Consider the following 25450-nt stretch of genomic DNA (forward strand, 5'->3'; position numbering starts at 1 on the left):
AGCGCTGGGGAAGGTTGCTGTGGAGGTGCAACCAGTGTCAGTCCGGACCTGGGAAAGGGTACAATTGGAGGCCATGATGCTGGGGTGAGAGCTGCAGGCGTGGAACCCACAGGAACTCCTCCATAATCTGAGCCTGCAGGGCCCGAAGGTGCGCCAGCAGGGTCAGGTTGCCCAAATATGGCACACATTGCGTCATAGAACTCTTTAAGCTGGGCGGGGGCGCTCCTGGACCTGAAAGGCAGGGAAACACGGATCCAATGGAGCATGATCTTGAAAGCTGAGGTTTCTCCACCTCATGGGATGAAGTCGAAGTAAGCTTCGACTTCTTGTGCTTTTTGTGGTACCTGTTATCTGTCTTTGATGACTTTGACGTAGAGGACTTCGATTCACTGGAGAGGTGCTCGAACCTTCTTCTCGACCAAGACCTGGACCTGTATTGAACTCGACTAGGAGACCTCCGCGGTGCTTTACAGCGGGCCACTGGCAGCTTTAGGGATCGCACCCTTAAAGCCTTCAGCGACATGGCCCGGCAATCAGAACACGACTTCGAGTCGTGGTCGTGCACCTGGCACCAAAGACACACTAAGTGGGGGTCTGTGACCAACATGGCACGGTGACAAGGGCCACATGGCTTGAACCCCAGGGTCTTCTTACTTGATATTCCTATACACCAAAAGAAGTTGACAAAAGTCGAAAACTCTGTCAAAAATGGACAGGAATAGTTCTCTTCAACGTATTGGTGCTGACTGGCACGGAAAGAAAAGAAATGACGATAGTGTGCCGGAGTGGCGGTTATATTGATGATGCAGATGCCCCGATGAACATGATGCCGACTATGTCACGCAGAGTTGACCGCCGCCTCCTACCAGTGTGCTGGTGTATTGCTAAGAAAAATCTTCCATATCCAGCCTGACACCTGCCAGTTCAAAGGTAAGGCTAAATGTCTATCAGATTCCTAAAATTATCAAAGAAACTTATGTTACTCTAGGTGGAGATAATTTGGGAGCCAGACCTGGTAAACCACAATTAAAGAGTGATTCTGAAATAGATAACTCTAAACAAGCACCCACTTCTTCTACAAAGAAGAAGTGGGACAATAAACAAAAACAAGACAAAATCATGGGGTGGGTTTCTTCAACAGGTAGCTACTGAAAAATGTTATATAATATTTGAAACTGTGATAATATGAGACCCCCGAACTGGTATCAAGCTACTGATACACGTTCATATTGTTCCTTTCAGGAGTCATCCGATAAACGTTCAGAGAGAGGTGGGAGGTCAGAGAGAAGATCAGAAGGGCACGTGAAACAGAATCAGGATGCGCAGTGATCACCTGACTACATAATTAAATAGGGAGAAAAACGAAAGACTTCCCAGCCTCAGTTAAAAAAGAAGAAGATAGCCGGACTTAAGGTCAGCCATGCCCCCTATATTAAGGACTTTGCTTCTGAGCTGGGAATGGACAGTGACAATTGTTTAGTAGGAGTAGTTCTGAGTGAGTATATCACGGTGGAAACACCGGATACTACGGTAAGTGTCCAACATCGTTTATACAAAATACAACTTCGATTGGAGGGAAACAAACCAACATTCATTAATGTTCCATTTTAGAAAGACATGGCTCACTTTTATGACTTTCATTTGGCTGAAAAGGATGGACCATCTGAATTCCTAATAGATTGCCCAAATAAAATAACTCTCTGAACTTAATCCAGAATCAGTTAAACATTCATACGCCAAGGAGCGGGCATTAGCACAAGCTCCTGCACTATAGCCCAACCATGTGGGAGTGGATGACTGTTTCCTTATCATGAGATTACATTACCACCCCATAACATCAACAACACCACCCAATTAAACAAGAAGCTAAAACACAAATTAGGGAATTCCTAGAACAACTTGAATACCAAGGTGTAATAAAAAGTTGCACCTCATCTATGAATAGTCCTCTGTTTCCTGTAATGAAACCAGACCCTTCATATCATCTAGTATTAGACTTCAGACACTTAAACTCAGCTAGTCGCACATTTGGAGTCCAGAATGTACACAGTGACATTAATGATCAACACTGTGTGGAAGAAATACAAAACAACACTTGATACCCCAAATGGATTTTTGTGCCAGAATATAGAGACTTGCAGAAAAAATTTGACTGCATTTTTGGTGCTAGGCTCTGAGAGGCAACTTTTTCCATTGCCCCAGGGGTATAAGAATATCCCTGGGCTGTTTTTAGCCAGAGTAACACTGCTACTACATTCTTTTTATGATCAGGCATTGTCGTATGTTGATGATATATATCTGATGAATGATGACCTCATGGAACACTTGGCTAGAGTAGATCGCAAAATTCTAGGATTTGCTCACATGGGCTACAAATTCGATTTTGAAAAATCAAAACCTGCCCACCTCGATGACTGTTTTCTGCGATAATGAACGGTCAAGTGAAGGCAAAAGCCTTGTGACACACTTCTTAGAGGAATGTGCACTGCTTCAACCTCCAACAATATTGAAAGACTACAATCCATATTAGCATTCCTACATTTTGGCAGAACATGCATTCCAGATTACACAGAACGGGTTAAACCATTCTATGACATGATACGTCCAGAGTCCTCAAGCAGACATTGGACACAGGAACACACAAATATTTTATGTTCCGTATAAGCTGACATAATAGCTTCCAAACATTTACACATGTGTGTGAACACAATGAACTTGGTGATACGCATCATCGCGAGGAAATCAGGATACACTTACATTGAGTTAAATGAAGACAACTCAGTACCAATTGAATATGAATCGTATTAATATACTAATGCTGAAATGCGTTTTGCACCTACTGAAAAAATCCTGACAGCAGTCCAGACTGGTGTGGTGAGAGAGCGAGCCCTAGCTTAGGGTACACACATAATTGTTATGACCCCGTTGCTGACCTTAGAGGCTGTTACCAAAGCAAGTGTTCCAAACGCTAAAGCTTTACATCCACAATGGATACAATGGGCTAACTCACTCACCGCAACAGATGTACACTACAAACTCAAGCTTTTCTGCAGTACAAACTAAAATATTGAAGAGATATAAAATTGATACTATATAATGTTGTCATAACGTATCCAATATATATATCTGCTATTTTGATAGAAGCCCCTTGTAAATACACTCAACCCATGTACATCTTGAGAATCAGGCCCGAATTGAACAAACGCCACCTTGGTTTAATTTCTCGAGGCCTTTTTCGTTAGTAACGAAAACACGTGATATGCTGCTAAGAGGAGAGTCTGAAAGGTCGGCCTAGGCTATGAACAGAGCATTGATTCTAACTTAGGAAACTCAAGGTCACATCTGTTCGTTCTTGTAGGATGAGCACATTCTTGCAGGCACCATGCCTGTACTCCCATACACCAGAACGAAAGGGAGGCACCTTTACTGACCTACCCCCGGAATAACTTTAGCTGAGTTTCGAACCAATCTAGTGGGCCTTATAGGGGTGTTCCTGTTAGTTTTTCGAGAACTGGTACTTTTCCATGTACGGGGTTTCTATGAGGTATGTCGAAAGTATATATGCACTGTTTTGAACGTGATCCAGTAGTCTCCTCTACACACCTTTGAGATCTGTGACAAGAGGGAGGCTCCCCTATATAGGGCGCTTTGCAAAATAAACGATTGGACCTTTTCCATTGCCGACTGATTTATGTATGGTAAATAAGGTATCTGAGCTACTGGTGAGTATAGCTCTATGGTATATTTTTCTAGTACTTCAGTTGGCGACTCCGCAGGGACTCCGCAATAGGGTTGTCCCCTCCTGTAAACAGGAGAAGAGGGACGGGGAGGGGTTCTGGTCGAGGGGGTGCACTGAAAAAGGATCCTAATTGAGAAACCAGTTTGTGGTAAAAGTGGAAAAGTCCACTCTTCGACCCAGAGACCTTCCCAGCTGCTAAATAACCCTTCGCTGGAGTCCTTCGGGCTTAACCTGGGAACAGCTGACCTTGTTGGTCTATAAAGGAAGTTGGCGGTGGAGAACGTTCAATCAGACCTGCGTGCACCAGGTGAGTGACTTGTACGGTATGAAATGAGCACTTTTGAGAAGTGGCTCAGAAGAACAGTTAACTGCGTATGGTATGGTGGTTAGTGAACCACAAAGGGAATCTGGGGGTCTGACGTGGCAGAGGTGTGACTGCACGGGCAGATGCTCCACAGACTAGTTTGGTGAATAATTGGGAGAATGTTGGACGCCTTTGTGTTGCATGGTGGGTGCTCACTCGGCCGGATCCTCTTCGGAAAGGCCCCCAGGAGCAACTGGGTAAGCGCAGGGTCTGGGGTGGCGCCAATAACGCCTGGCCCAACCAGCACAGGACTGGGGGATAGTCTGTAAGCGGGTCCGTGGTTCGCCTGTCTGATGATCCCAGGGCAGTCTCTGGACTGTCTCTTTTGTGAAATCTTTTGGTGGTCTAGAATCCAGGGTGATCGGTTCCCCGAACAGGAGTCAACGGGCTCTGTTCGCGTATGAGACATGTCGTAAGAAATTGTACAGTCATGACCGGAGTATTTTCTTTCGATCGAAATGTATGCACTTTAAGTATATCATGTATATTGATTTGTCGTAAGTGGAAAAAGTGAAAGAGTGTATGGTGAGTAGACGCGTCTATGAGTGTGACTGCAGTTGGAATGATATGATTTGTTGAAAACATAAAAATGTCTTGTTTTAGTAAATTATGTTTTGGGTGCTGCCGTCGGAGAGGTGGGCGGTTGGAGGAAAGACAGCCCGCTCCTCCAGAGGGCAGTCCTAGTTTTGACATGTACGTTAAACATGGTCTTTCTCCTATTTTGTTTAATACACTGTGGACCAAATATACTAAAGACAATGCAGAATTACAGTGGCCCTTAACAGGGTCTTTTGATGAAAGGAAAATAAATTACTTACAGAACAAATTATTTTTAAGAAGGAGCCGTCAGACTATGTTTGACTCCTTGACCTTATGGTTCAAGGAAGCGAAGCGGCGGCGAATACGTAAGAGAAATTGGAAAAAATTAAAGCAGGACAGACTGTAACCCAAAAGGCAGAGGCATACAAGAAAGAAAAAGTAGAGAAGAATATCGAGCAATTAGATAGACAGGTTAGATTACAGACTGATAAAAGTTATGTGACCCTCCCCGAAGCAGAAGATGAAATAGAGGAATTATTGGAGGCTCGTCCTCCGCCACCATATGCACCTCAGGGTTTGTACCCAGCGGTCCCAGTGGACCGAACGGGAGGGACGGGAGCAGCGGTTGCGACTGCTCCAGTAGCTGTACACCCTCCTGCTCAGTTGTCTGTCCCTCCTACCTTCCGTCCCACTACCTCAGAATTAATCACCTTGTTACCCGGGAATGGGGCTGCTTCCCCTGCCTCCCCAGTATTTTTAACACCCCCGGCTAGAGTAATGACGGTTACCCCTAAAGGAATGACTGCTGCCTCTTCAGATGACACACCACAACGCTCTACGGGAGGGATGGAAGGTCGTCCAGTTTTTACTCGATCATTCTTAGGTGATGAAGAAAGACGGGTTGTAGTGATTCAGGCGTCCCAATGGATGCGGAATCCAATTTATACCCTTGAGGACATTTGGAGTACTATGAAAGATTTTGTACCAGTTACTCAACAACTAGCATTAGAACACATGGAAATAAGACTGATCTCTTTATGGGAACAATGTTTTCACGAGGGTTTGGCCCCTCAGATATTGTGCGACATCAGGGATCGAGCATTTAAATTTGAATTACAGGTTAACGAGGTGTTCCAGAATGTTGAAACTCTGATAAACTATCGGGACCGAATGATTAGGAGATGCCCAGATGTAGGGTCACAGTACCCTATGAGAGAAGCGCACCCCCTTTTTCATCCTGAGGTTCCCGAAGTATTGGACGGAGGAGGTCAAATCGTTAGAGCACGAGTAGAGGCACATTTCCAAGAGCAATGGGTTTATACCCCTTGGAAACGAAGTGAAGTCCTTACTTTAAAGGCCCAGCTCCCTGACCCTCGGAAAAATCCTACGGCTTATTATAAAGAACTAACTGAAGCCGCAAATTCAGCCGTTATGACTCTAGCTGATATCGAGTTATTTTTCGGCCTTTTAGTTCCAGTAGATATATGGAGACAAGTGCATGATTCAGATCATGCCGCCGAACTTGGAGGGACCTGGGATCAAATTAAAGTATGGGATAAAGATCGGAAGCCTGGTAATAAACCTAGAGACGAGATTCTAGCTATACCGGCTCGAATTATTACATTTATGCAAACCCTTATTCCCCCACGAAAGGTAGACTGGGATAAGCTAACAGCCTGCATCCAAAAGAAGGATGATATGTGTCAGATTTCTTTACCCGGTTTGAGAAAGTATTCATTGACTTCAGTGGGCAGGATTTGTCCACCGAAGGTGGCATACGGCTATTTGTCAATTGATTTGTCACTAATTTGTCACCAGAAATAAAGACACGTTTACAGGCTGCCGAAAGTACTTGGACTACGTCAACCCCTTCAGGTATCCTTAGCATGGCTCAGTACTATGAACATCGAGAAAATGAGAGTAAGGATAAGTCGGATAAAAAGGTTAAGGAGTTGAAAACCTGAGTGCTGCTGCAGCAAGTTAGCAGATGGCAAAACGGTAGAAGAGCAAGCAGGGGCCCTTTCCCTAGGGGTGCAATGATGAGAGGAGGTGGAGGTCAGGGACCCCCTGTAAGGTATGATCAGTGCTCGAATTGCAGACAGGAGGGACACTGGCAAGCCCAGTGTCCATTATTGTATGGACGGGGTGGTTTCAATAGGGGACGAGGAAGAGGAGGTACTGATCGTAGTAGTATGAGGCATGTTGACCGGTCCGGCGATGAGTCAGGGAAAAACTATTTTGATGATTTTCAAGGAAGGCAGTATTATAATGGGGATTATCAAGAAGACAGCATTGTGGAAACAATTATACATGAGACAGCCACGGACAGAGCAGGGACCATATATCAGTACCAGTTGACCAGCAGGGGCCTTACGTCCAGGGGAAATTGATGGGGACATCTGAGAAGTTTTTAGTGTATACTGGAGCTATGAATAGTTCTGTGGCTCATACATTGGTCCCAGGGGCTGCTCTGTCTGGGCAAAATAACGTATCAGTGGGATTTTCAGGAATCCCCGTGGTCAGCCCCGTTTCAAAAGCACTTCCCTTTACCATTGGACCTGTTACTGTAGAATCACCATTTTTGCTTACTTCTAGTTGTGGCAAAAATTTGCTAGGCTTGGATATATTAAAAAAGTTGCATGCTCATATTTATTGTTCTCCTGATGGTGTGTACCTAACATTGCAGCCTCATATTGAATGTGTATCTCAATGTTTAGTTAAAAATGCACCCCTCCCTCCTGAGTTCGCAAATATACCGCCCACTCTTTGGGCAAAAGGGGACACGGATGTCGGATTATTGAAAGTACCACCTGTATCCATAACCCTAAAACCAAACGCGCATCTACCACGTATTCCCCAATATTGAATCTCGCCTGAAGGTGAACAGGCTTTATTGCACGTTATTCGTGATTTAATTTAGAAAGGAGTTGTTGAGGAAACAGCATCAAATATTTGTAATAGTCCCATTTTACCGATTTTGAAGAAGGCCCCTTTAGATGGTGACCCTGATTATAAAGATACTTATCATTTTGTAATTGACCTTAGAGAGGTTAATATAATAGTGATTCCTCAATATCCTGTGGTTCCTGATATCACTACCATCTTGACCACCATGATTCCTCCTACCGCGCAGTACTTTTCAGCGATCGATCTCATGAACGCTTTCTTTAGTATCCCCATACATCCAGACAGCCGTCACATTTTTGGATTCTCCTTATCTGGTCGTAGTTTTAGATTTAGTCGCGCACCCCAAGGTTATACTGAAAGTCCTAGTATTTATAGCCAGTCTCTAAAAGTGGTGCTAGACGAACTAGTCCTTCCTCCTGGTAATGTTCTCATCCAATATGTGGATGATATTTTGGTGGCATCTGATATGGCGGCTGGTTGTAAAGAGGCCACTCTTAAATTATTGCATCATCTAGCTACTAATGGTAATAAAGTATCTTTGTCCAAATTTCAGTATTGTCGACAGGAAGTGACCTACCTTGGTCACTTACTGTCGAAAGCGGGGAGACGATTAACTCCTGAACGAATATCTGTTATTACTAACATGTCTGTGCCTCGTACTCAACGTGATGTTCGTGCTTTTCTAGGCATAACCTCTTACTGTCGCCAATGGATTCCTAATTTTTCTCTTCTGACTAAACCTCTGTTGCATTTGGTGTTACAAAAGATGTGCATGAACCCTTACCCTGGACAGATGAATGTCAAGCTGCTTTTAATTCTCTGAAATCTGTTCTTTGCTCTGCACCTGTTCTGGGTACTCCGGGAACCGAAAACCTTTTGTACTTTATGTACATGAAGTGGACGGTTGTTCTCTTTCAGTGTTAACCCAGGATTTTGGCAGAAAACAACGACCCTGTGCATATTTCTCGGCAGTATTGGATAATGTTGCCCGAGCCCTTCCTAGCTGTCTAAGGGCTACTGCTGCTGTGGCGGTGGCCATTCGACAGTTGGAGGGGATTGTTTTGAATACTGACCTCACAGTGATGGTACCGCACGCTGTGGACATATTATTGAATCGGATAAAAACTCAGCACCTCACGAGTGCAGGATTGACTGCTTATGAATTGACTTTATTTGTTCCCCACATTAAAATTAAACGATGTGCCACTCTGAACCCAGCCACGTTACTACCCCTCCCTTCGAGTGACCAAAAGGACGATGTCCATGATTGTATATTTCGGACTGAAGAAGAAACGAAGGGACGTGTAGACCTCACCGACTCCCCTTTATCTGACCCACAAGGGGAGTTGTATGTGGATGGCTCTTGTTTCAAGTTACCAGATGGCACGACAAAAGCTGCTTATGCTATAACTACTCTTAGAACAGTAGTAGAGACCGCTCTGGTTTCTCAGCAATCAGCGCAAGCAGCTGAACTAATAGAATTATTAAGAGCTTGTGAGCTGAGTGAAGGGTTAAGAGTAAATATTTTTACTGACAGCCAATACGCCTTTGGTGTGGCCCATAGTTTTGGGCGGCTGTGGAGGGAACGAGGATTTCTTACTTCCTATGGTCAAAGAATACAACATGGCCAGTTGATTGAAAGATTGTTATATGCTTTAACTTTACCAGAGAAAGTGGCTATCATTAAGTGTAGTGCCCATTAGAAAATCACTGATACTACAGGAAAAGGAAATGCCTTTGCTGACCAAGTAGCGAAGGAAACAGCACAAACTAAAACGTCCACAATGTTCCCCAGTGTAGCAACTCGATGGGTGGCGGAGACTACAGTATTTGATAACACTATTAAAAGTGTTAAGGAATTGCAGAAAGAGGCCACACCTGATAAATTGCTAAGATGGGAACAGGAAACAGGGCGCTTAGACAAGAATGACTGCTGGATTGATTTGACTAATAGACAGAGATGGCTATTGCCTAAAGCCCTGGTGTGTGCGGTAATAGTGATGGCCCATGGCACTGCTCACATTGGAGCAAAAGGTATTTGTTTATTATTGGACCCAGTGTGGAATAACTCGAATATCCCTAAGAGTGCCACCCATGTAGTTAAATACTGCATGGTTTGTTTGCAGCATAATCCCGGAGGAAGAGAGACAGTCCTTAGTGGAAATTTTGCCCCCCTTCCTTGCCATTTGAAGTATTACAGATGGATTATATTCAATTCGATAGAGTGAATAATCTTAAGTATGTGCTGGTGGTCGTTTGTGCGTTTAGTAAATGGGTTGAAGCATACCCCACCAAGGAAAACACTGCCCTAGCCACTGCAAAAGCCCTAATTAAGGATTTTTTGCCCCGATTTGGTTTGCCCCGAATTATATGGACAGATAATGGGGTACATTTTAACGCAGAAATCGTTAAGCATGTTTGTACAGGGTTGCAAATAAAACAAAAATTTCATGCAGCACGGCACCCTCAATCTGCAGGATTGGTCGAGAAATATAATGGCATATTGAAATTGAAAATGGCAAAGATACAGGAGAGTACGGGTTTAAGTTGGTCTGATGCGCTGCCCCTAGCATTAATGTCAATACGAGTAACCCCTCATTCTCGGGCTGGGCTGTCAACTTACAAGGTTGTTTTTGGACGACCAGCCAACGTGTGGGGTGTCCCAAGACCCAAATCCTTCTGTGATCTTAATTACCCTATGATGACAGATTACCTGTACGCTTTAACTAAAGATCTGCGTTCTATTCATCAACAGGTGTCAGCAGTACTGCAGCCGCTGCCGGAGGGTCCCTTACATCGCCTGGAACCAGGACAGTGGGTCCTTGTATGGAATTACCAACAGAAATCGAGTCTGGAACCCAGGTGGAGCCGCCCCTACCAGATTCTCTTGGCCACTCGGACAGCAGTAAAAGTGGATGGGAAAAAGAACTGGATCCATGCATCACATGTGAAGAAGCTACCCTTACCGCTTCCTTCTGATCAGCAGAACCGAGACGGGGTTCTAACACAAGAGGGAGAACAAAGGGTACGGTTTGTGCCTTTCTCGGATGCCGTTGAAATTGGGCAAGAGGAGCGGTTGTCGATACCGCAAGGAGGTGAATCAGCCTTGGTTTCTGAAACTCGTGATAAGACTGATCCCCCTGAGGCTTCTGAAAATTGTGTTGCACCAAATGTCCCTGCTGCTGTGTTGTTCCATGATCAGGAGCAACCTGGCCATCGGCGATACAATTTACGGCCCCGAAAATCACGCGATACCCCAGTTTCAGCTTGCAGGAGAAAGGGAAAGACTTGAGTTGTAGGGTGGAATATAAGCTTTTCTGGGGTATTGAGTAAGACACTGGACTGAACCCGTTGAGAGCTTGGAACTGACACATTGCTCTGTTGAGAAAGAAAGACTGTGCAATCCAAAAGGGCCCAAATTGCAGCGGTGAAATTACTGTGAAGATCGTCTATTTGTGGATGGATAGCAAGAGCCTGCCTGTGAGGCTCTAAACGGACACTGGGAGAAGAAACCCTCTGGCAGTTGGCTTGCATTTTTCCCGAGTTTAGTTTGGACTTTTAGTTAGGATGTATCCCTTTGCACGATTTGCTCTTGAAGATGAGAGACCTCTTGCACCCCACCTCTTATTGAGAATGTCCCTATGTTTTCCGGTTGGGCTACCAGAGTGAAGGTAGCCTTTGTGATAACTCTTGCAGTGATTATGGTAATATTAATGAGCATGTTTATATATTTAGAATTTCAATATCCTATGCATCATGTTTTAGGTACCACTGCAACCCCACTTGAGCATTTCTTTCATAGTTTGCCTCCCCATAAAGAGCGACATCGAGAAACCTATGTTAAAAATGCATTTATAGAAATGTTGCATGAGACTCATAGCATAACGAATAAGACAAACTGTTGGGTATGTGGTCTTTTGCCATCTGTAATGCATCTTCATGATTTGTTCATTTCTTTGCAGTTATCACACTTAGCAAGTTGTCAAGCCTGGTTTCAGCTACTATCACTCATGTATTTGCATTATGTAGCTGATCCCAAAAGGTATACCGAAAAGGACTACGAAGCTGTTCTAAAATATATAGAGCAACACCAGGGATTTGATTCCCAGGGGAACCAAGGGGAGGGATCTTTAGACCCGGATGCCTGTATAAATATGTATACCAATTATGAAAATGCTACTTGGTTAAAAGAAGAAATGTTGGATTTTGAACAATTCAATTCTACGCAATATTTTCAGCATTTCCAGGATCGAAATGTTACTGATGATAAGGCAATGCTAGTTCCTATTATGAATAGTACTGCTTCCTTTTGTATACAAGGGAAAGGTCATGTTAATGTAGAGAATAGTAGATGTAACTATACTTACATTTTGCATACTACCAGTACACCACCTCTAATAACTCCTCCCAATGTATATTTTGTATGTGGAGAGAACGCCTATACTTGGCTTCCAAGAGGGTGGGCCGGAAAATGTTACCTGTCCTTTCTGTATCCTACAGTGTATATAGCTCCTTCTAACTATCACAAAACACACCAGCTGACTAAACGGAGTTTAGATCCTTATCGAGTATGTAGAAGTGTTAGTACTGAAGGCACTGATCAGACTGATACTGCTGCTCAGCAGTTTATGGACATAGCGAAGTGTCTCTTTCCAATATGGGGTCCCATTTTTACTAGTAGAGATGTTAGGTGTCTCTCTAGAGTAGTAGAAAATGTAGTTCAAACTACTGCTGGGATTTTGAATAACCTCACTGTAGAACTTCAAGCTACGAGGCTTGTATCGCTTCAAAATCGGATGGTGCTTGACGTCATCCTAGCTGATCGAGGAGGAGCATGTCGCGTGATCGGCAGCTCCTGCTGTGTATATATTCCAGATTCTGCTCCCACTATACATTTGGCTATTCAAAAATTGCATCTTTTAGCTGCTGAAGTCCATGCTGACACTGGTACTTGGTCCTTTACCGGGTGGTTCTGGGATCTCCTCTCTACTTGGGGCTGGAAGATTTTCATGATTTTGGCTGGAGCACTGGGAGTGGTATTTGTTTGTTGTCTGTGCCTTCATTGTGGCCCGGCATGTTGCTCCTATTGTGCAGCCAAACTTACTTCCTCATTGACAGTTTCCAGACAGACTAAAAGTGAAAACCAGTTAGTGCAGAAGGAAGTGGTTGACCTCATGCAGATAGCTGAGGGTGTGTTCTTAGATTAGGAGACCAGCCCTTATATATATTGGCTACATTACGCCAAAAGGGCGGTCTGAAGAGATATAAAATCGATACTATATAATGTTGTCATAACGTATCCAATATATATATCTGCTATTTCGATAGAAGCCCCTTGTAAATACACTCGACCCATGTACATCTTGAGAATCGGGCCCGAATTGAACAAACGCCACCTTGGTTTCATTTCTCGAGGCCTTTTTCGTTAGTAAGACATGCTGCTAAGAGGAGAGTCTGAAAGGTTGGCCTAGGCTATGAACAGAGCATTGATTCTAACTTAGGAAACTCAAGGTCACATCTGTTCATTCTTGTAAGATGAGCACATTCTTGCAGGCACCATGCCTGTACTCCCTTACACCAGAACGAAAGGGAGGCACCTTTACTGACCTACCCCCGGAATAACTTTAGCAGAGTTTCGAACCAATCTAGTGTGCCTTATATGGGTGTTCCTGTTGGTTTTTCGAGAACTGGTACTTTTCCATGTACGGGTTTCTATGAGGTATGCCGAAAGTATATATGCACTGTTTTGAATGTGATCCAGTAGTCTCCTCTACACACCTTTGAGAGCTGTGACGAGAGGGAGTACTTCAATATTCTCTGCCTAATGAAATAATTCCTCAAGATCGCTATGATTACATCATATATATTGCCAGTTCTTCCCAGCCTGCAGTTAAGGACTAAGCACGAATGCTCAGCAGCTTGCACAATTGTAAAAGGGCACAGCACAATGGAGAATTCCATCCTGAGAAAACCTACAAGCAGTAAGATGGTGACTGCACAGCTGGCATAACTAAAGGCTCTAATTCTGACATTAGGAAATGCAAATCCCAGATTCCATACACATATAGTGTATGATTCACATTACTGTGACCAGTTCTATAATGAATACCTACACTATTGGAGCCAGAATGGAGTCAGAGATTCAAATGGTTGCACAATAAATGACAAGATGCTTTGGGAACAGTTGGTAAAGCTGAAGGACGGCTTGCCACAGACTCACGTTATCCACAAATTGAGTCATCAATGTGTTGGTGTTCACATTGCAGGGAATCCCATGGCTGATAAGGCCACAGAAGCAACAGTTCACACTGCTGCGGTTGCTGCACTTACTCGTTCTAGCATGAGGATAGACAGAGACATCATGGTGGCTATCAATGCTGATCACAACTACACCCACCCGCCGATAAGCTTTCCACTCAAGTACTCCTACAAATTAGATGCACAGAACATACCATATGCTCTCATTCTTGTGGGGGAGAGAGTAATGTAGGATAGTAGGATCTGCTTAATATGGTTACGCCTACTTTTTACTGGTGTTTCACTGTTTTTCGACTTTAGTCTGGCTGGGTCCCTGCTAACCAAGACCCCAACGTAGCTGCTTCCTCTCCAAAATGATTGCATGTACTTTAGGTACACTCCAGTTTGGTTACTGGGGTACCCTTGTGAGTCCCTAGTATATGGTACCTTAGGTACTAAGGGCATAGGTACCCCAGAGACCTACCAGGGGCTGAAGCATGTATTACACGCCCCTGGGAAACCTTCCAAAATGACACCACAGGCCTTTTACTGCCGCCTGGGTAAGGTGGTGCATGCACCCCTTACTAAAATATAGGTTACCTATATCTACCTTTAATCATTGACACATATAAACCTATCAGTCACTCTTATGGCAGGCCTTATCAATCCTGAAGGCAGAGTGCTTGGTTTTGTGTGAGAGGGTGCCCATGCATGAGCAGGACCCCTCTGCAGCTTTCAGAATCTATTCTCTAAAGCTGTTCTGTGATGCAGCCAGACCATATACTCTTAAGTGCATTATAACCCCGCGGTAAATGCTAACTTTGGAATGGCTGCATCGAAACATGTCGTGTTTGGTGTCAAACCCTTTGGAATCCTACCCCCCACTAGTCCTGGTGGCGGGGGTAGAATTCCACCCTTCTAGAGGGAGAGACATGTACATACTGATCTGACCGGTAATAATTTAAAAGAACCCTAGCATCACAAAATGGATGCTGCAGCCACATGCACGGGTCTGACCTCCTGCTGCTGGAAGAAACTCCGGCAGGGGAGGCCTGGACAATAGGTTTCCTGTCACAGGGAGGTGTAACCACCTCCCAGACGGTTGTATGATGTTACAACGCGATCAAAATGATCGCGGTACATCACAACGCATCTTTTACAACGCAAGTCGTTACCACGACTTACGCTGTAGGGTGCTGGACTTAGGAATAGTAAGATTTACTATTCCTACGTACAGTAGGGAAGGTGTTGGAATAGTAAATCTACTATTCCTTAGTCTAGAGCGCCCTCCAGCGCAAATCGTGGTAACGACTTGCGTTGTAAAAGACGCGTCATAATGGCACTGCTGTGTTTTGACCGCGTTGTGAAGGATGTTTACCTCCCAGACAGGCTTTAGTGTATTGGGGCTGGGTGAGGGCACTCAGAGAGTGCTTTGCAGACAGTGCTGGGGGCACATTTTGTGTGTCCCTGTGCATAGTTCAGTTCAAACCGGTTGCAGGGGCACTCAGCCCCTGCTCTGGCCGAAACTAGACAAAGGAAATGGGTGTAACCACCCCTCTTTCCAGAACCTCCCATAGGTGGGTCCACAGAGTATGTCCAACCCCCTTTCTTAGTATAAGTATGGGAACCCAGTCCTTAGGACTTCAGATTACACCTGGACGAAACTCTGCAACATGTATCCTGGAACTTCGACATGCGACACGACTAGAAGACGGAAGAATCTCCCTTGGGGTCAAGGAGTGACTCCCCTGTTCAAACAGGCACAAATGAAGCATTTGCTGGTCTGCATCTTCGAATCTCCCGCCTGACTCCGAAGTACCTGCAGCCCAGGAAGAGGATTTCCAGACTTCTCTAAGGCGGACACGAGTCCCCAGCAAAGCTGAGACCCACAGCCCTACCGAGTGATGGGGAACCGGAACTCCTGACACCGTGCATATTTACTAAGAGCATTAACTTCCCGAGCTTTCCTGAAGTTGCGCGTTGGGTTACTTGTAGCCAAGCCCCAAGCATCATCTGCACCGAAGATTGTGGGCCTACACTCTACGACTGTTCAGTGGGCCTGCTTCTTGCATTTCTGCTCGAGGCTCCTTCACGATCCTTAGTCTGTTGACTGGTGGGTCCCCTCAAAGGTAACTCTACTTTTCCCTGGTGCTCCAGACATGCACTGACTCTGAACCAAGTGGTGAGTTGCCTAGACCTTGCTGGCCTGCACCGAAGCCTATCTCTGCTTTCTGCGTGGGTTGCTGTTGCCAAGGCTTGTTGGGTCCAATCCGGGCACCGACACGCAGCACTTGACATCCTTTGTGGGACAGCTCGAATCCAGCTCCTGGTTGTTGTCGACGTCTCCAAGACCTCGTTGCTGAAGAGTCAAGCGTCACCTTCTTCACCTGCAATCACCCGACATCGGCCGGCATTCGACTATCATGCCCCTGGTCACTAGCAAATGACCCAGACTATGTCCCTTCTGCTTTCAGGTTCTTCACATCGACCGATCAAGGCTTGGATCCACCCGGACACTTTCCTCTTCGACGGCAGCAGCAGACCGCCATTGAAAATGACGACAAAACCCGACACAAAAAGAAACCTATGCACCTGGCTTCCCTGGGTGAGGTAACTCGAGTACTGCGGTGCTCCCGTGGGTGTTGACTCTAGAACCTCATAGTTCTAAAAGGTTTTGCTCCAAGTCCTCTTCTACCTGTCCTTTATCTTTAATTTTCCAACCGCGACTTTCCCCGTAGAAGTTAATGGTGATCCTTAGCTGTGTTTAGACACTGCACGCGTCTCCCGTGGGTCCCCTGTGTCACTTCCTTGGGTGGTTCCTGGTGGCCCAGCGGTTCTAAAGGCTCTAGGCCTTGTATCTATGCAAGTTGTGGTTCTTATACCACTTTATTGATATATGGTTTGGTACACCCCTAGGGCTCAACGTATATTGTGCTAATTTACTGTGTGCTATTAAGTTTATTGAATGTACTGTTGCCTCTAGCCTATAAAGAGACTAGAGGGATGTGTTTAGAATAAATACATATATTTCATATATATACCTGGTGTGGTTCTCCTTTCATTTGGTCATTCACGAGATTATAGACTGGTAAAACAAGCTGCTTTACATTCCTTCAAGACTAAGCCTGAAGGCTGCTCTCCACGTGTTGACGGGGGTTGTTCGTAAATGAGGAAATATCGCCCCGCGTTTTCTCCAACTTGTGAGAAATCAAACAATATATAGAAAAAGGAAGAATCTCCTTAAATTAAAAGACACGCCACTAAAAATAGCAAAGGCAACCTAGAAATAAACCCACTCCAAGATGGCCGACACAGAAACACGAGCGAGCACCATATCGTTAACAACGAGGCCCAATTTGCATCAATTACAACCTAATTATCCAATTATAACGAATATAAAAGGGCTGACCAACAGGGCACCTAACTCAATTGCAGCAGACCCTTGATGGAGGAAGGTCGTGGATAACACTCGCAGAAAATACAAATAAGTCCAGTAGAGTGGGAAAACTAACCTATAGCTGACTAAGTAACAATTTTTCTAATTGTTAGTAAAAATTAAACAAAACCATCTTTTTCTTTCCGCCTTTCAGCAATCCTGAAAATTTAAAATCAGGCAAGCATTGGATGTTGTTAAATTACAAATAAGAAGACTGACATCAATGCATTTAAGGTAATATACAACTATTTCTCCATCATGAGAATTAATGAAAAACAAAATAAAACCATTATTGATACCAGTAAAATTGTGTCCTTACAGTAATTAATCCAATGGCACAATGACCGTCCGTTCAAGTATCTGGAAAACCATACAACATAGTACCTGAGGTGAGAACTGTACCCCCTTTATTTTGATAACGCCCTGCCCACTTAGAGCATCAACAAATAAGTGATTATCCCACGTGTCTGTTCAGTTATTTACAACCTACCAGAAATTAAATCTCATACTGGAGGAACAGACATCAGCCCAGACCTTTGACTGGATAGAGATTAGAAACAGAACACCATAGTACCACCGAAAGATACTTTTACGAAGGTCAGTACTTGAATAATCAATCAACTAATTAATAATATAAAAATTAATCTAAAACTAAAGCCAGAAAAACTTTGTTTCAACAGCGAGGTAAAAGATTTGACCTCCAAAACCACAGGAAGTAATTTTAAAAAAAGCCGGGGTCAGCTGGACATATTTAAAGAGTCAGCCCGAATAAGGTACATAAATGACCTACACTAAATCTAGTGACAGATCCACTATCCAATATCAAAAACATTGATCTATTTCTTCTTTGTGTCGTTATAGTACTAAGGAACAATTGGTAGAAACAAACAAGTTTCCAGTACGATATTATTAAATTCAAGCTGCAACTTGGAGTATATCCATAAAGTGAGTATAGTGTAATGTCTGGGATATACTTTATAGGCTGGAACCAAGTTCCTTTGTTTAAAAACCAATGTGTCAAACAAAAAGGAGTCCATAGAATGCCAAATGTTAGGATATGTGCTGTTGTGGTCTTTAAACTGTAGAAAATCACACTCAGTTTGTTCTTCTAAGCTATGAAAATAGAGAGAATTGCTGTATTAGAAAAATGATAATATCAGAGATTATGATATTAAGGTTTTGTCCCCAAAAAAACTGGTACAATATTGTAATAAAATGTTTTTTATATATTTTCCAAATTAGATTGTTTTGAAAAAGAAAGCATTGTCCTGAAGAAGGTGACCAACGTTTTCACCGAAACGCCGCGTCGACAGTTTTTCTTGTTTTATATGTTTTTATAAAAATGTGTATTGAAATAATATGTAATGTTATGTTTGAATAAAATGTATGAAAACTTGATTTTAACAATATCGTGACAAACAAGCAGACTAAAACTCTCTTTTTACAATAAATAATAGAAATTGCAAAACCTTTCTTTACCTAATTTTTTGCCAAAATTTGTACTACAACAGTTTGCCATAGAATTACTCAAAAATTGTCTAAACCATGTTATATTTGTGAATTTGTTATTCTGTGTGGTAACACTCCTAATTTTGACTTCTTTGACACAATCGCCATAGAACAAGGTTGAGTAGGGGGACTATTCATTTAGTCCCAGCTGCTATTAAAACTAGAAAAAGGGATCCCTTTTTTATTTGCCGATTATCGACCCATTCCCTTTTTCTCAAAGGGTGCCTCCCAATACAACTTTTTGTGCTCTCCACAGCTACCACTAGGGTAGCTTTCTATAAGGTTGTCTTTAACCTACCATCAATAAGGGGTCGTTTGGACTGGTGCACGGTGCCCACTAGAATAGTGGACAGCATATGCCAGGCCAACTTCTCGCAAGTAATACCAAACACTGATCAGAGATTGAGGTTAATACTAATTGCACACAAGGGTCTGGCTTCTGCACATTCGGGTTGGCTGCTACAGTTTCATTATTGCAACAGTGCTATTGGTGGTCAGGTCTTGATAAACAGACCAAGACTTTGTCCTTAAATGCAACATCTGCCAGCAGACGAAGGATCCCTCCGTAGCGTGTCCACCCCAGACACCTCTACTAATTTCAAACAAGCCTCTGGCTTGTGTCTATTTGGATCACTGCAGCCATCCATCATAAGATGGTACTTACAAGTACATCTTGTTAGTAGTGGATTCCTGCTCTCAATTCCTATGGTTCTTGCTACAATGTTGGACATGAATGGTGAGGCTGCGTGTCACTGCACACGTTCTACCGGCACTACGGAATTGCTTTTAACTTTTACTTTGTTCACCTTTTAATGTGCATTGTCTGCTACTTTTACATTTTTACCGCTTTTGTCCACCGCGGCTCTTTATGCAGTTTGTGTGGAGGGCGGTCAGCTGTTCGATTGGTTACTGCTGGGCTGGGATGCTGGGACGACGTATTTCCAAGGGCGGTGGGGGCGGCACAACTTGAGCACTTCTGCATTTAAACATGCCGGAAACGCGGACGCGCAGCATATGAATGGTGAGGCTGCGTGTCACTGCACATGTTCTACTGGCATTGCGGAATTGCTTTTAACCTTTTAACATTTACTTTGTTTACCTTTTAATGCGCATTGTCACCTTCTTTTACCTTTTTACCGATCCGATCCACCACGGCTCTTGATGTCGTTTGTGTGGAAGGCGGTCAGCTGTTAGATTGTTTACTGCTGGGCTGGGCTGCTGGGCCGACGTATTTCCAGGGGCGGCACCACTTGTGCACTTCTGCATTTAAACATGCCTGGAATGTGGACACGCAGTGGACGCGCGCAGCGGGCACGCCTAAGGCAAGCCCGCCTGTGCCCGTCCGCGCCTGGACACCACCACACGCCAGACATGCTGCTGGTTTGGATAACGTTAAAATTGCCTACTCTGGCTACAAACTTTTTGCCATTAGAGAGGCAGTGATCCCTTGTAGTTCCTCTCCATGTAGCATGCTGGATGGCCCGTTTCGCTGCGGGAACTGTGGTTTAAACTCCTGCGCAAATATCCTGTTACCTCCCACTTCGCTTCCTTGTGCTGGGCCGACTATTAAACTACTTAACCTTAACTGTTGTTCCCTAGCCAAGCATTCTCCTGATGTTTCAACTTGTTAGTGGATGCGTCGCCCGATGCTCTCTTTCTGACGGAGACATGGTTGTCAGCTGGCATGGTGGCTGAGCAAGGTCTGGCTCTTCCCCCAGGCTATAGTATTATGACTCTCAATAGAGAGGCTAGAGGGGGAGGCATTGTACTTGTTTTTAAATCCCACTACACCTGCACTTGGGTTGAAGAATCACGGGTGGGCTACTAATATGTGCACTTTGGGATCTCTTTTAATGCTAACTTCACCATGTCTGGCCTACTGGTTTATCATCTGCCAGGACCCTCGAAGGAGTTTAGGGCTGCATTAATTGAGACAGTTAGTTCCATAGCTATGAGATTTGCCAATTTCAGCGTTATTGGCGACCTGTACCTTGAAAATGTTCATGATTCAGAAGCTTGTAATTTTTCTGCGGATCTAGCAGCATGTCAGCTGCTCCAAATGGTTCTTGGCCCTACCCATTCTGCTGGCCATTTGCTAGACCTGGTCTTCTCCAATCTCCCCCATCTCTTAGTCGCTACCCCATTCCTATAAGCTGGTCTGACCACTTTTTGGTCTCCATGACACTCTCAGGGGTTGAAGCCCAACAGAGGGTGGTCCACAACCTCTCTTTTAAATGCCCCTGGCATAAATTAGACATCAATCTCCTTCTTGCAATCCTTATGAGGAGCACGCCCAGTCTGTCAGAGGATCCAGACACTGCATATAACTTACTCGGATTGGCTACTCCCCCCGCTGGATGCACTTATTCCTGCAAAATGGTCTAAATGTCTTAACACTAAATCCAGTCCCTGGTATAATGACAAACTTGCCACCATGCGTAAAGCATGTAAGAGGCTGGAGTGGGCTTGGAGGCAGGACTATGATCCGATCTGGAAGGGATGCTATCAGGCAGCGATTAAATAATAACATAGGGCTATCCAGTCCAAACGGGCAGCCTACTTTGCTGACCAGATTAGGAGCAGCAGGAACCCCACCAAGAGTATTTTTCTATACTCAAAGATCTGAAATCAGCAGGTGTATCGGCAGCATCCTCAATCAAGTCGGACGAGCACTGTGAGGCTCTCACTAGGGGTGGGCGGAATTTGCGTAATCACGTTATGCAAATCTCCGCGAAACTGTAAAAAATCTCCACGAACACGCAGAAATTCTGAGAACACGCGGAATTGCTTGTTCGCAATGCTTTTTTACTGTTAGCAATCGCTGTTTGCATGCTCGCGGGGAAATATCTAGCGAACACGCATTTCAGAACGCGAACAAGCAAAACATTTCGCAAAGTCGCGGAATGGAGAATATTGGGCAATTTCGCGTAAATTACCAAAATTCCGCAAAATCCACGAATGGAACGGAATTTACCGCCCAGGCCTAGCTCTCACCACCTTTTTTGTCAACAAGGTGGAAAACATCTATAAAACCTTCCCTCCGGCCGCGACATGCCAAGACCCTACATGTTGATCTTTATCTACTCAGACGCTGGCCACGTTCCCGCCGATCGGCCAGGATGAGCTGCATGCTCTGTGCAGCAAAGTTAAATTGGGCTCTCCTGCTCACCCTGTGAAGCCCGAACAACGAATGAAACTGCTACCCGTGCTTCTCACACCACTAGGTCAGGTGATCAATATGTCTCTATCCACTGCTATCGTCCCCAGGTCCTGGAAGCAAGCTAGGGTGATTCCTCTGCTAAAAAAAACCAACCCTCGATGCAGCCAAACCTGAGAACTTTTGTCCTATCTCTCTCTTGCCTTGGGCCCATAAGATCTCCAAGGCCCACATAAATTCCATCCTGACAGGCTTTTTAGAGGAGAACAACATACTGGACCCTTCTCAGAATGGTTTCGGCCTGGTCACTTAGCTGTGACAGAACATCTGAGGGCAGTACTGGATGTGGGGAAATCTTCTGCACTGATCCTTTCAGACCTCAGTGCTGCGTTTGATACCGTTTCCCACCAGATCCTGCTGCAAAGGTTGGAGGAATTGTGGGCCCTGCACTGGATTGGTTTACCACCTTTCTTTCAGATAGGACCTTCCAGGTAATGCCCCCCCCTTTCACCTCTATGGTCCATTCCATCAATTGAGGTGTGCCACAGGGCTCTGCCCTTAGCCCTACTCTTTTCAAACATTATGTGCAACCACTGGCAGCAGTGCCCAGAAGCAGAAGGCTTACAGTTGTGTCTTACGCAGATGATACACAGCTGGTTGTGGCACTCTCCAACGACTCTTTGCAGGATGCCCAAAAGTTTCAAAGCGGCCTCGCCGCCGTCGCTGAGTGGATGACTGCTAACTGTCTCCAGCTCAATACCAGCAAGTCTGAGGTCTTGCTGGTAGGAAAAAATCCTGAGCTGCGGAGTGAGCGATGGTGGCCTGCTGCCCTTGGTTGAGCGCCGGCCCTAAACAGGTGGTGAAAAACATCGGAATTTGGGTAGATCCGGCCCTAAATTTTCAAGTTCAAAAACAAGAAAGTGTCAGGGACGTGCTTTGGCATATTGCGGGGTCTCAAACAGCTTTTATGCTTTTTTGATTCGCTCACTAGACAGGTTATTGTCCAAGCCTCTGTCTTATCGAGATTGGATTATGCCAGCCCGCTCCTCCTGGGAACCAACAAATCCGAGATTCTGAGATTGCAGAGGGTCCAGAATGCAGCGGCCAGAATTCTTCTCGGTCTTCCTAGAATTTCTTCCACCACTAATGCTACATTGTTTGCCGGTGGCTAGACACGTTGAGTTCAAGGCCCTCTGCATCACTTTTAAAATTCGGAATCTCGCTTCCCCTGGTGTTTTGGCCATTCTGGGGTCACCTTATCCTCCCACTCGCCAGCACCGCTCAATTGGTCACCATCCGGCGGTTGTTTCCCGAGTAAGGAGGGTTGGTGAGCTTTCTTTCTGTGTTCTGGCATCTAAACTCTGGAATTCACTGCCACTTTCCATCCCCAGCATTAACAACTACCTTTCTTTTTATAAGGCCATCACAACCCATCTTTTCCCTCCGCCGTAGGTCTTCCATTTATCTTCAGCTTCTCCTCTCTGTTGCTTAGCGCGGGGACGCCCCTTCGAAGGGGCAGCTGTGCGCTCTACAAAACGTTATAACATAACATAACATAAACTGTTATAAAGGATCAACGTGTCTTTATCGGGACTTACGCAGTTGGCACATTACATTGCAACCTGATTCCAGCATTTAGTTCTAGGGCTTACAAAAAGGCTGTAGGAAGTTTGGATGTGACCCTGTGTTTCTCATCTCTATACCATCCCGAGGGAAATGCAGTTGTGGAGAGGAAAAACTTGACTTAAAGCAGTTTTTAACAGCAAAGGTGCTAGGCATAGGTCGCAGTTGGGTCCATCACCTATATGGGTACCAGAGGGCACTCAATAACATGCCGAGAAAATCGCTTGATGGTCGGACTCCCTATGAAATCCTGTTTATTGTAAAGATGCAAAGATGCAACTCTCAGACCTTGACAATCCCGGCACAGTAGCAGCAGAAACACCATTTGACATCAATGAAAGTTTGGCTGTTTTATAGGAACTGAACGACTTCCGGGATGGACAAAGCAATGTCAAAAGAAAATGCGCCTCCACTGGAAAAATGAAGGTAGTACTGGCGAGGCCTGGCTTGATCTCAAAGGTTGGGGATCTGGTCAGGGAAAAATTGTGGTTAAGAAAGAGTTTGGGCCATCCTACAGAGCGCCTGTACCTATCCTGGCTGTTAAAGGTACCAGAACTGCGCTTCTTCCGCCCCTTGCTGGTCAGAAAGACAAATATTTGTCTCCATTGATCTGATCAAACCACACTCTGTGGCTAAATCTCATCAGTAAGCCATGGGGGCTCCTGGGTAGCGGCCTGCCTCCTCCCACTACCATACAGTAAGTTCAGATAGAAACTTTAATAACTGAAGAAGCATCCTCTCTCCAATGAGAGACAACAATCAACAACAATGAAGTATGTCTTCTACCTGTTACAACTACATCAACTGTATAGTCAACTTATACAGAAACAGAGATACCAATTTGGAAACCTGGCAAGAACATGGTCTGTCTACGTCAATGTACCACAGATCAAGTCATGTCCCAGTTCTACAAACCAAGATCGGATGGCCTCTGGCTACTTCATCAAATTTGACAAATTCTCGTCTGATTCAACTGACCCACCACTGCCTCTGTCTTTCAGGCTGAAAATGCATGTCTTCTATCTTTAGCTGAAAAGGACATATTTCGTTTCTGCATGGATACATCTTTGGATTACAATTGCATTACTTTTCCTTGAACTTTGGATTGGTTTTGTGACAGTCTTTTTCCTGCTTCTTTCATCCCAGAATGCTCCGCAGTACAACTGGTGAACTTGATTCTTAAACCACATTCTTCATCACACCAAGAACGAAGAAACCTTTTCCTGGTGAACATTACAGCTGTTCCAGTTCCCTATGGGATTGTTTGGAATAGGGTATCGCATGATGTGCATGGCCCAACTGAGCTTCTACAAATTCCATACCTGTTCAAAATTTCTTTGAATAATGTCATTCCCCCTAGTACTATTTCTGATGATTGGTACATTGATACACTGCATGAACTGCCAGAAGATCTACAGCACACAACTTCTGATGAATTGTATGATGGAACATCTAATTATGATGACATGTTTTGTTTTCAACATTGCAGTCATCATTTTCTGCATAAAGCAAGTATTCAACTAGCTGTTTACAATTACACAAAATGGGAAATTGCCCTACGCAACCGCAGGGTAGTTCAAAAACATTTGCACAGAATGTTGCTTATTTTTCTGGTTACGATATATCTGACCCTGCCTTATATTTCTGTAGGCTCACACCATCATCCGCAAAGACAAATATGCTAACTGACACAAAGCTGATATGTTCAGCTACTTTTCTATACCAGCTGTCTGTACAGGGTTTTGACTTTTAGAAGGATACTATAGATATAAAGTGTAGGAAGATAGGATCCGCCACTTTTTACCTGGTGTCAGTGTGTTTTTGACTAGTCTGACTGGGATCCTGCTAATCAGGACCCCAATCACTATGCTTTCTCCCTACATTGACTATGGTAAGTACTTCTGTCTATCCAGAATTGGCTACTGGTGTACCCTTATG

The sequence above is a fragment of the Lissotriton helveticus genome, chromosome 10 (assembly GCF_964261635.1).
Source record: "Lissotriton helveticus chromosome 10, aLisHel1.1, whole genome shotgun sequence".
In the NCBI taxonomy this organism is placed as follows: domain Eukaryota; kingdom Metazoa; phylum Chordata; class Amphibia; order Caudata; family Salamandridae; genus Lissotriton; species Lissotriton helveticus.